Here is an 11,835-nt window from a genome sequence, read left to right as displayed (position 1 = left end):
AAAAAGTCAATTTTGCCCAGCTGGCATGGCTCAGTGGGTGAGCATCAACCTATGAACCAGAAGGTCACGGTTCAGTTCTGGGTCAGAGCATATGCCCGGGTTGCCAGCTCAACCCCCAGTGTGGGGCGTGCAGGAGGCAGTCGATTAATGATTCTCTCTCGTCATTGATGTTTCTCTCTCTCTCTCTCTCTCTCCCTCTCTCTCTCTCTCCCTTCTCTGAAATCAATAAAAATCTGTACATATTTTAAAAGTCAATGGAAAAATATCCTTAGGTGAGGATTAATAGCAAAAAGAATGACTCATTTCTTCCCACAAAGGTGTAAGAGAAATGATCATTAAAGATACAATCATTTTCCAGAAAGCTTTATTGCAGTTTCATGCAAGGCTTTCTAGAGCTTTCCGCTCGTGTGGTGTGACAGCAAAGCCAAGAGAACTGAGCTGGCATCCTTCCCTGGTGACTCAGGCTGGGCCGCTCTTTTCAACAGCTCTTGTTAATCTTGTTAAATCGTAAGTGCCTCTTGGTTTTATGAGCCAGGCTCGCTTTCCCTTCCAGCCCTCACCGACCTTGCTGTCTTTGTGTGGCTTGAATGTCGTCTCATGGAAGAAGTGTACAGTTAATTCTAGGACACCAGCAGGCTGCAGAGTATGTGTGTGGCCCGCATCACAGGGGAGAAGCACAGGAACCAGGGTGCATATCAAGTGCCCATCGAATTCATTTTAGATCTGTGACCAAACATCTTTTAGAGACTGAATTTTGGTGACTTGGGTGTTGCCTTTTTGTCTTTGTTATTTAGAAGGGGAAAATGAGTTTGTCTTAGGGTTGGTTCAGCTATGTGGCGATGCATCACACGGGGGAATAGGAAAATGAGCCACACTGGACAGAAACTTAACAGTATCTATAAAACTATTTGATGTGCATATCTTATAATCCAGGAATTTCACCTCTAAGTACTTAAATGCTTTGATTTTCACAAGAATATGTCCTGATATTTCTGTTACTCATAGCATTCTATGAATAATACACTTTTTAATGCTGAGTCCAGCTCTTGGAAGAGATAAATGTCTAGAAGCTGAGATGGATTCCAAAAGCAGTGTCTAAGGATTGAATATAGGCACTTTAAAGTCCTGAAACAACCCACCTTTTTATTGCTTTCAGAAATAAGGCTTATTTTCACTGGGTCCCATGTACTATGACCAGCTGAAAAAATGACTACAGAAAGACAGGTCAGAATTGGCAAAGGGTCAATAGGGTGCCTGAAGGATTCCCCTCCCTTCTACCATTGCCCCAGTCCCTACCCCTAGGCAGTGCCCTCCACACTCACTGCTGCTTCTGCCTTCATAAGCCTGTCATGTTTAGGAAAAGATTCTTCAATTGAGACCGAGAGTTTAGAAAAAATTTGTTGGTCTCCCACCCCATATACAAAAACCATTTACTCCAGGAAACATCTACGTTTCACTGAAAGCATGCTCATTTTCAGAAGGATGGCATTAGTAACATTCTGTGTTCGACACAGGAATGTCTCTTCTCACTCTCCCCATTTGGTTTAGCGTAATAAATCAGTTTGAGTAGTTCTCTAACCAAGATCTACATGTGGCATCATGAGTCCTCTTGTATTTTAAATTAGATTTTAACATCTTCATATTTGCTTTGCTTTGTGAATTAGAGAATTGTTATTCTGTGGGTTTATAGGGCAAGATTCTAAGATGGTTTTATGTGGTATGAATAGGGGCAAATCGTGTTGAAATATCCATAAGAGAATGTAATAGAATATGTGACAAGGGAAAGGACCTGTTAACATAAGGGTCAGTGATGGTGATATAATCAGTTCAGTAGCAAGAATGACCTTTATTCAGATCCCAAGGAGAATCCTTTAATCCCTCTGGTTCACAGGACACATGTGCTCTGCTGGGAAGTTTACATGTCATGTTGCTGAATTTTATCTCTGCTGACTATTTTTGCAGAGAGCACTTCCTACCAAGATTTTTATACCAGCCTTTTGGACCATATTTTCATATACAAATAAGAGTAGTGAGGGATTAAAACAGAATTTCTCAATTGAACTCAAAGAGGGGATTCCACCAAACTCCAGAAAAAGAATGTAAAACCAGTTCATCCCTCTAGAGCTAAAGCTCTTAAAGATAATGACTTCAATTGCATGAACTCTTCTGGACAACAATAGCATTGCAAAATAGGAGGAAATGTGTATTCTGAATCATCCAAAATAAAACTTGCCATCCTTGGATTTCCTCCTTACCTAAGCCTGATCTTTAGAAATAAGAAGTCTAATTCTATAATATAGGAAGTGGTTTTTAAGGTATCTTTAAAGATTTTTTAAATGTATAGTTCCAGAAATAGTGATGAAAAAATGCTCTGCTCTCACTGGATTTCCTCCTTCCTCCCCACTTCTGTCCAAATCCACCCATCCACCCATCCCCCTCTGAGGAGAAGCCTCGGCCCCTACCTTTTACCTCCCCTTGTGCCCTCTGGCCCTCAGTGTTGTGCTATCTAGAGACCCTCGGAAGAGTGCCCAGGGCCACCCTGCTCATACTGCTGCTTCCTCTTCTCCCTCCTTTCCCTTCTTTCCATGGTGCCACCTGCTTTTCCCTTGGGCCCTTGTATTTAACATCTCACTCCTGTGACAGGCAGAGCACAGGACTGGTTGGCCTTGTTCTACATTTTATAGCCTTTCTTCCACCTACTAGCTCCTTGCCCTAAACTCCGAGGGAGCCCTTCTTCCGTCATGTGCAGGAATTCAAGCCTAGTCATTGTCCCTTAGCATCTACTCCTGATTCTTAAATTTTTACAGGCAGGACTAATATTTGAATGCAGTAGACAATCCCAAATTTATCACCTTTTGATGTTATTCTTAATAAAGGCACCAACACAAAGTGAGGCATGCACACACCACACACACACACACACACACACACATGCATGTACTAAATAAAAAACTAAAACACTCATGTGAAAGCACTTTACAATGTCAAAGTGCAATGCCAATATTGTTTTTTATTATTATCAGGCTATCCTCAACCCTCTCTATGAAAGTAATAGCCAACACAGCATAACTGCCTGGTGAAGAGCTCTCATCCTGGAGCCACACTGCCTGGGTCAGATCTCAGCTCTGCTATGACCTAGTATTAGCAAATTACCCAATTCCTCTATGCCAGTTTCCCACTCTGGAAAATGGACTTAAAAGGACCTGCCTCATAAGGTTGTCATGAGGGTTGGATGAGTTAATATTTGAGTAGACAGAGAGGTGCCCTGCCCTGACTCCCCTTCAAGGGAGAACTTGCTGCCTGGGGCCAAGCCCTTCCTGGGGAAGCCCAGGTTCGTGACTGAGCAAGGCGGGTGTGTGAAGGCGGGCGATTCGGGTCTGGTGCAGAACACAGTGACGGGCAGCGCTCCCTTCAGGCTTCCTGCCAGGTCGGCAGAGACTTTGTTGAGCCTGCATCGGTTGGACTTCTCTCTGCTTTCTCTTCCTTCTCTTCAAAGGTGGTAGCCCCTACTACATACCCCGAGGTCTGTCCCAACTACTGCTCGCGGAGACCTTAACCTGCGAAGGCACTGTCAACTATTTGGAGAAGTACCTGGAGCACAGTGAACACTATGTAAATCTTGTTAAATACGATTAAATAAGTAATCTAGAAAGACAGCACCTTCATTACTCATCCCACTTAGAGACGATGTTCTAGCTAATGTTCAATATTGGGTTACTTTAAAGAGTCTCTGAGTCTACTAATCGGGATGAGGAAACAGTAATAGCACTAATGCAGCCACTGTATTGCTGTGCTTGTGCTGTGGGCTTTCCCCCTCACCTTCATCTTTTCTGTGCTTGATCTCACCAATTCAGCTTCTCATCACTTACAAGGGCGTTTTCTAACATTTTAAATTTAGGTTCAACAACTTTGCCTAATGTCTAACGAGAACTCACATATAACCCCTATGGCATCTAGAATCCAGACTTCTCAGAGTCTTCCCATGTCAACCCAAGGATTGACTGGTCTCAGGCTGTGTCACAGGAGGAAAACGAGTGGACTCTGGCCCTGGGTCCCTGGAGTCCTCCACAGCTCTTCACCTGCAGATCTGTGGCTGAGCATTATTCATCAACTCCTGCATTCAGTCAATAAATCTTCACTTCTCAGAGTCACAAAGAAGAAAGACAAGCTCCTGCTCGTACCCTCTGGTGTGGAAAGGCCACACCAGGTAATAAACGAGACAATTAGAGATGAGGTAAATACTGTGGAGAAGATGACCACACAGTAAAGAGCCCTGCTAGGGCCTATATTAAGGAAGGCCTCTCGCAAGACACTTGAGTTAAGAAATTAAGGGTGAGAAACCAGAAAAAGTGCCTGGGGAAGCAAGTTTCAGGCATGTGGAACAGCAAATGAAATGAGTGTGCTTGGCTGTGCAAGAACACCAGGGAGGCCGGTCTGGGCTGAACAGTAGTAAGCCAGGGAGAATGTGGTACCCAGGTGAAGTTGGAGAGATGGCGCCTGATCCTGGAGGGCCTTAAAAGCCATGGAATAAATTAGGGCTTCATTCTAACTACCATGAGAACCAAATGATTTTGAGAGTTGACATTACACAATTCATGTTCTTAAAAGATTACACTGACTAAACACAAGCTCAACATTGAAGAAGGGAACTGAATTACAATTTACTAAAAGATGTGGGTACTCTCAGATTCCTGGATGATGCTCTATGTTAGCATTGTGTAAACATGTCTAAGGGCTTTTGGGCCAACCTGTGGCTGGTTTAACGAGTTGCTCTCAGGGCACTAAGAATAAACAACACTGTGCATTGATTAAAATCATCTCTAGACCTGAAAAAAAAATCATTCTGCCCATACTCAGAAATTGTACCCCTACTCTCATCTCACTAAGCTCATTCCTTCTTCAGATTCCTGGATGATGCTCTATGTTAGCATTGTGTAAACATGTCTAAGGGCTTTTGGGCCAACCTGTGGCTGGTTTAACGAGTTGCTCTCAGGGCACTAAGAATAAACAACACTGTGCATTGATTAAAATCATCTCTAGACCTGAAAAAAAAAATCATTCTGCCCATACTCAGAAATTGTACCCCTACTCTCATCTCACTAAGCTCATTCCTTCTTATTTCTATTTATAGCTTATCGCCTGGCATTGGATAATCTGTATAAATCTTCTAAGCCAACCCTTAGTCGTAGCTTCTCTAGAATAATTGTTAGCTGTATCACTTTGGCTTGAAAGGGGAACCATTTTTTGGCCTCTCCTGGGTGTGGCATCAGTCTGTCAATGGTGGCCTCAGCAAAGACAGGAACTCCTGCCAAAGAACCATATGTAAATGGGACATGCTTGTTTTTAATTTTCCCTTTCAGACTGAGAACTGACTTACCAAAGACAAGCTGTGGAGGAGAGTGCAGAGCTAATGGAAGGAGCAGGGAGGAGTCTGAAGGGCCAGGAATGAAGGGGCCAGCCTGTCCAGGGGAAAAGCGGGGATTACTGGGGAAAATGAGCTATCTGGTATCATTACGTTAAGTGCCATTGGACTGATGTGTGAGGCGGGCAGAATGGGCCGGGAACCCCGTTAAGTGTGGAAAGATTCCAAATTGGTGTCAAGGAGAGCAACTGTTAGCAGAGAAAGCTTTAAAGGACGGATAGTTAATACTTGTATCTCTGCCTCAGTCATCTCAAAAAAAAAGGTAAGAAGTTCTTCTCTCCTGTTGATGGAGTTTTCCCTGACATTAAGTCGATGGGATCAAAAACAAGCACCGACAGCTAATTTGCTTCCTCTCCCCAAGTTACTTTTGTTTATTCCTGGTAATTAAAATAAGGATTGCTTTTCCCTCCCTCCCTACGCTACCCCGCTTTCACATGCACATGCACACACGCTCGCACACGCACACACACACATATCAGGCAATCTGGAAAAGTCGTGCCAGGCTAAACCCTCTTGAATTTATAGAATTCCAACTAATTGGTAGCGTTGGAAGCAGCGCCGAGCCAAGCAAGGCCAAGTTATGAATGAATGAGGTGTAAGGATGCTAATTAATATAGACTGCCAATTTGAACTTCTTCTGCCATTTAAAACATTTCTTTAATGTAATCTTTCTCTATTAGATAAGTTCATCATTTGAACAATTCAGGCCTACAATCAATGTCATCAGATAAACTAAATTTAGATAAGAAAACATGTGATCTGATTGGAGGTGGAATGGAACCAGCCTCTGAATTCAAAACATGTCATTTTTATTTTCTGGGCCATGTTGCTATGTTGGTGGGGGAGCTCTTAGACCCATTCTGAATATTGTCAGATGGGAGAGGCAGTGTGCAGGGAGGAAAATATAATATGAGAAGGGTAGAGATACCCCTAAAAAACTCATATCTTAATGGAGGGCAAGTACTTTAAGTTCAAGTGTATGTCTGGCTGTTGCTGTTTTTTAAGAAAGTAAAATAAATAAATGAACTTTGTCTTCTCTGAATCACTTTGGTTAGTCACATGTGGATGCCAAGTTTAAGTTCCCAGGTCTCTCCTGGCTCGTGGTTCGTGCAAAAGCTGTGCGGTGCTAATCCCTACTCTGTGTCATTCACCTTTTAAGTCACCCAAACGCGGTCCCTCTAAAAATCAAATTACCACCTGGCAGCAGGCCTCCTGAGTTTTCCTCCACATTACTCAGGATTTCCAAATGACTGCTAGATCTGAATCTTGGTCTCCTTCCACCCAGCAAGTTTCCATGAAACTCCAAAACTAAGAAATCCTTTATGCCACTTGACAACAAGAACATAAAATCACAGAGACAATAAAAAGGAGGACTATGAAGCAGCAAATGAAAACAGAAACTGTTAAGGATAATGAGAAAAGTGAAATTAGGCCTGGGGCACCGCCACCCAGGCCAGTCCCATGCCTTACTGGTAAAGGGCTGGTGGAAGAGCAGATCTGCCTGTTGGAATTGCCTAAAGATGAGAGACAGCGCAGAAGTATGTCCTTGGCTCTCATTAGAGGCACAAAGCCCTTCTGAAAGAATCTTAAAATATCTTCCACTCATGTCGCCAGTTCTGAAAGGTGGGAGCAGTGTCCTTTCTGCTTCCCCATCATCGAGGGCTCTTGTCACCTTTCACAGGAGTGAGCTCTCTCAGGAGAGGGTGCACTCCGTGGCTGTCTCAGTCACATTGAAGGGCCCACAGGGGCGTCCCTGGGGCAGGAAGCAGCGCATACCTTTGAAGCCTGGTCTCCTCCTGGGAAGGGCTCATTACTCTTTAGTGTGGAGGTTTTCTGAAATCAATCCTGCCTGTGCTAAGTAATTAAAACACAAGCAGGAGGCTGGTTCTAGTTTCCTTATAAATAAACTGAAAATAATGAAATGTTAGGAACTGGCATTGACTGCCAAGTTTTATGGCTGCCCCCTAATTACTTTGCTACAACACAAATTTTTGTGTGTGTCCAACATAATTATTTGATAACCATGACCATAGTTCCCAAAACAATTAAGGACTTTAATCATGAATTGAAAGACAGAAAAATCACTTGACAAACGTTTGCCCTCCTACCTAACTAGAGTGCTGAGTTTGTATATTTTGCTGCCTACATGAATATTTATCATGAGCAGAGACAGGCCTGACAAAAAAACGATTATGGGAAGTGGAAAGCCCGACTGGCCTATAAAACTGCAGCGCCCTATTCCTCAACGGGTGCTGCAACCACCCTGTGGGGCCTGGGGTGGGGAGGGAATCAAACCACAGGATAAAGGAGGTAAATGTTTGGGATGCTTTCATTTTACTGTATTCAAGGGTGTGGAGAGAACATTATGTTTATGCCAAAAATAAACGTGGCAATACTGTGGAACAGGATGCAGTATTCACACAAATGTCTCGGTATTACAAAGACATGGCATGCACAGGGGCCCTCCTTCCTTTGGGGGGTTCTCTGTGGAAGGTTGGTGAAGTGCTCCTGCAGTGTCAGGAAACAAGGAGACACCAAATAAAAAGGGAGGTGTTTCTGATGTGCAAGTTTCTACTCTAGATTAGAAGAGATGAGTTTCATATCTCATATCAATGTGAATAATGGGCATTTAAAGCACCTTCTAGATAATTGGTTCTTTGCCCGCCCCCTCCCCTGCCCCCTGACATTTGTTAGTGTCTGAGGACATTTTTTTGTTGTCACACTGGGAAGTGGGGTACTACTGGCATCTACTGCTCAACATCCTATAATGTACAGGGCAGCCGCCCACAACACAGAATTCCCCAGCCTGCAGTATCAATAGTGCTGGGGTTGAGGATCCCAGCTCTAGCCCATGTGTATACAGTATATACACAGAGATAGAAAACAGGTGGTCTGAAGGTCAAAGTCAGGCCTACGAGATCGGGGCCCGGTGGAAGCCTAAGAACACAGTGACAGGACAAGGGAAGGAGGCACAACTCTGCCTGGACCAGGACAGGAGACAAAAAGCAGTCTCTGGGAGCAGGGTTCAGCCGGTTGCCAGGACATGAAAGGACAGGTTCAGAATTCAGACAATGAGCTACAATGAGGTCTTCGAAGACTTGCTTCTCTGGGACTGTGGAAGATGCTGGTACACATGTGGTCACAGATACCTGTCTCCTCCAGAAAGCTGCCTTCGGCCTCAATCCTCCAAATGCCCTACCTCCTCCAACCCCCACCCCTCACTCCAGTGCTCACGCTACAGGTCTGAAGCCGTTATTATCTGACCCACCACTACATTCTGCCCTGGTCCCCAGAGTGAGCTGTAAGCTCCCCCAGGACAGCGTTGTATATCCCCAAATATCTTTTCGGTCCATGGTATCATAGCACATAGCAATACATAGAATGGCTGCTGAATTGATGTCAGTGCTGTATTCTCCTCCGAATGTAAGAAATTCTGTATGTATACATGTGAATAAAACATATTAAATCGGAAGGAAAAAGGAAGTGATCTCCTCTTTTCATCTGGGAAGGTCATTTGGCAGTCTATCTTGAAAAACCTGTTCATGCTTTCTTTTAGTGCTAATCTTATCTATTTGACTGCCTTCCCCCTTCTTTAGCCTTTTTAGCAGTTTCCAGTAGTAATCAGCCCATTTCATAAAAAAGTCACAATCTCGGAGAATGCTTTTTAGAGACAAATGCCTATAATCGAAGCACAAAGTTTGTCTAGCCTTCACTATACAACTAAAAAAAAAAAGGTTAAGTTCTATAACTCATTAATCTGCTAATGACTTTCCCCTGTAAGGGGTAGTTTGATTCTGTTCAGCTTTAATTATAACAAAATATTCATGTAGGCTTCCTGTCTGCTCTCCATATTCAAGATGAACCATTCTATAGACTGAGAAGGAATGGAGCATTTTTGGAATAAAAGGCAATTTTCCATGTTCAAACTTTTCCATATGGGGCAGGTTCAGCACTTTCCTATTCTTTACATTCCCCAAATGTAAGGACTCATCGGAAGCAATGCAGATAGCGGCAACTCTACTTTACCAAAGAAATAAAGGGATTATTCTTCACCCCCACAAAACCATTTATCAAAAGATTGAACCCAAGATTATTTTTACTCAGCAGCACCCACTCTCCACCCATTTACTAGTAAATGTAGATGCTACTTACACAGCATTTCAGAAACCAGAATTTTGTAAGAGCCAAGAAGGAATAATGAATGAGCCCAACCCCTTAATTTTGTGGTGAGGAAACTGAGGCTTAGGAGTTGATATGAACTCTCAATGCTACTTAATGACAACAGCTAGGATTTAGCAAGGGCCCACGGCTTCTCACATCTTCACCACTTCCTCCGTGTCAAAGCCGGCATTGTAAATCGCTTGGGCTGATGCAGGAGCCTTCTAAGGCCTGCGTCTGCCCTGCCTCCCACATACCACTCTTCCCACAAAGACTAGTCACTCCACACAACAGTCAAGAGGGATGCATCTACAACAAATGGCAAACTGTGTCTCTCCTTTGCTGAGAAACCTCTCCAATGTCTTCCCAGCTCTCCTGAGTAAAAGCCATCTTCACCTGGTCTACGTGGCCTAGTCCAGCGGTTCTCAACCTGTGGGTCACGACCCCCTTGGGGGTCGAACGACCCTCATCACAGTAGCAAATTACAGTTATGAAGTAGCAACGAAAATAATTTTATGGTTAGGGGTCACCTAAACATGAGGAACTGAATTAAAGGGTCGCGGCATTAGGAAGGTTGAGAACCACTGGCCTCGTCCATTTCTACTTACTTATCTCTTTAGTCGTTGCTCTCCAGCTGCACCCATATACATCACCTGGGGACTTTGCCCTCGTAGTTCCCTATGCCAGCAACTTCATCCAGACATCTAAATGATTCCCTTCTTACCAGTAGGAATCTTCTTAAACTCTTCCATAGGTGGCCTCCCTGACACCCTATGTCTCACCTCCTATCTCTCTCTCTCTCCCACCTTACTTGCTTTACTATTTTTTCTAAAATGTTTACCAGCTGATGTATTATATATTTATTTATTGACTGCCTTTCCCACTAGAAAAAAGTCCCTGCTGGATCCCCAGTGCCTGGCACATGGCAGGCACTCAGTATCTTTGGAGCAAGTGCTTACTATGTGTCAGGTACTAACTACTCTACGGAAGATACAGGAAACACTTTATTTAATCTCCCCAATAAACGAGATAGGCACTATCTTCATCACTATTACTGTCATCTCTGATTCACAGATGAAGAAACAGAGGCATGGGGAAGTTGAGTAACTTGTCCAAAATCACCCAGCCAGTCACTGGCAGAGCCAGGATTTGAACCTGGGCACCCTTTACCCATCATGATGTATTAGATCACTCTTAGCTAAGGACAGCTTCAATGATACCAGACTCTCAGAAATTGAGATATGCTGAATACGCTTTCGAAATGTCAATAGTTTTCTATTACTGCCTAATATTTTAAAGTAATCAATAACATACGATGTTGAGCTAAGATTGGTAAACAAGTGCAAAAATGTAAGCCACAACTGCAGCACTTCAGTGTCTAACTCAGAGAACACACAGATGACTGTGGCTTACCGACGTGTGCAGGTTAATTCTTCCGACTGGGCTGAGATTACCACAATTAGCTCTGGTCCGCAAAGGGAAAGCTAAGACACAAAAGCCGCAGTGATGTTCCCGGCCACACAGCCAGCAACAGTGAGGGCCCCTCTGGGATTGCAGCAGGTCACACATGCTCTCGGCTTATTAGTGTCAACACCCCGATGATTCACACAATGGAATGTTTAAACCAAGATGTCACCTAATAGAGGTATGTTGATACAGCTTTATCTGAGAAGTTACATAATCATACTCATGTGGAAATGCCATAAAGGAATTTGTGCCTTAGAATAAAGAGGGGTGCACCCCCTGGAAATGACTCCTACAAAGATTTTCAGTGACAAATGTACTAACCTGGACCTGGCAGGTGTCTCATACAAAAACAGGACCCAACGGAGGCTCTTTGGTAAGACTGAGCCAGATCCCGGCCGGAAAGAGCCCCAGGTTCCCCAGGCTTGTCCATGCTTCCCCAGGAGAGAGGTCTGCTCTGTAGCTAAGCTCCTGGGATATAAAGTGCCTACTGAGAATCCTCCTGCCTCTGGCTTCCGGGCCCAATATTTGCTTACGCAAACCTGGAGACCTTTCATTATCTTCCTACCCCAGAGAGCCCAACGGCTCTTTCCTCCCACTTCTTTGGAATTCTCTGAAAGAAATCTCAAGCTCTGGAATAATACCCCCAAACCCAGTCTTCCCTTGACCTGGCCTCCACTGTCCCACCTGCCCCAGGACGTAGCCGAGAAAGAAGGGGGTTGGCTGGAAGGGAGGGGCGGGATGTCACAAGCACCTGTCACCTGGCAAGCCCCCTCACTTCGCCATCACCC

The 11,835-nt window shown here is 44.1% G+C and overlaps 1 long non-coding RNA gene across 1 annotated transcript in view; it reads left to right on the top strand.

Annotated features, from left to right (window-relative positions):
* The first annotated feature begins 820 nt into the window (after positions 1–820).
* Positions 821–11,835, top strand: part of LOC107181626 — an 18,504-nt gene continuing 7,489 nt past the window's right edge. Inside the window, exons 1-2 of the long non-coding RNA XR_001512292.1 lie at positions 821–833; positions 10,000–10,001. This is a non-coding gene — a long non-coding RNA (uncharacterized LOC107181626). The remainder of the gene's footprint in view (positions 834–9,999; positions 10,002–11,835) is intronic.

Source organism: Myotis davidii, unplaced genomic scaffold (assembly GCF_000327345.1).
Source record: "Myotis davidii unplaced genomic scaffold, ASM32734v1 scaffold6, whole genome shotgun sequence".
NCBI lineage: Eukaryota > Metazoa > Chordata > Mammalia > Chiroptera > Vespertilionidae > Myotis > Myotis davidii.
Note: the sequence above shows the minus strand (reverse complement) of the source record. Positions and strands in the feature narration are given on the sequence as shown.